This window comes from Aureococcus anophagefferens, assembly GCF_000186865.1.
Source record: "Aureococcus anophagefferens unplaced genomic scaffold AURANscaffold_983, whole genome shotgun sequence".
NCBI lineage: Eukaryota > Pelagophyceae > Pelagomonadales > Pelagomonadaceae > Aureococcus > Aureococcus anophagefferens.
In genome coordinates, this window is record NW_008706194.1 from 1 (window position 1) to 1,095 (window position 1,095).

A 1,095-nucleotide genomic window follows, 5' to 3' on the forward strand; every position below is an offset into this window, starting at 1 on the left:
TACGCAACCAGCGCCGGCGCCTGAGGTAATCGGCTTTGCGACCGCCGTTCTCGGCGCCGCGGCCGCCTCCTGCCGATCCAAGAATATCGGGCGGTCCGCCAGGACCCCGCCGAGGTTGCTGCGAAGCGGCGTCGACGTTCGTGGTCACCCGGACGCGCGCGGACGCGTCGAGTAACGGGATCGCAGCCGCGGCGCGCGGCGCCGCCTACCTCCGCCCGACGGCGCCGCGCAGACTTCGGGGCCGTCGGACCTTTCGGCACACTTCGCGCGCCGACCGCGGAGCCGTCTAGGTGTCTTCGCTGCTCGTCGTCTCGCCGGTGGAGCCCGCGGCGCGCCGGCGACGACGTCCGCGGGCGCCGCGGGCGGCCGCCGCGCGCGGCCTCGGTCCGCCGCAGCGACGCGCGGCGCGGGAACGCGTCGTTCGATGTCATCGCCGGCGGGGACCGGAGGCTCGCGAACGCCGGCGGCGCCCGCGCGGCCGAAGTCGTCGCCGCCGGCGCGAGGACGGCCGCGAGGGCCGGAGAGCCCGGCGCGGAGAAGACGCCCTTCGCGACCTTCGGGGCCGTCGCGCTGCGTCGCGATGGCGTCCGGGGGTCCGGGGCGGCGGTTCCCGCGCCCCGGCGCCTTCCGCAGCGGCCCCGGGCCGGGCCGGGCGCCGGCACGCGCGGCTTGGGGCGCCCAGACGAGTGCAGCGCGCCACTGCCAGGGCGCCGCGCGACGCCTAATCCCGCGAATAGCGCCGGTAGTACGCGCGCACGGCTCCCGCCCGGGGGCTCGGGGCGCCGCGGGACTCGGGCTTAGGGACCTCGGCAGGAGACGCGCGCGCGGCGGCGCGGCCGCGGCGGCGCGGCGGCGCGGCGGCGCCGCTTGCTCTCGGCGTCGCACAGTCGTTTGGAAAACCAGCGCGAAATTCCTCCGAAGTGGTTCCGGACGTTCTTGGCGGACACGTTCTTGAGCGTGCCCATGGCCGCTCTGAAAGGTTTCGAAAGCCACGTAGTGTTCCATCGCTTCTGCTTCTTCGCCGCCGGCTCGGGCGCAGAGGCCATGATGCGCTCCAGCGTCGAGCTCGGACCTCCGGCCAGAGCGAAGACGCCT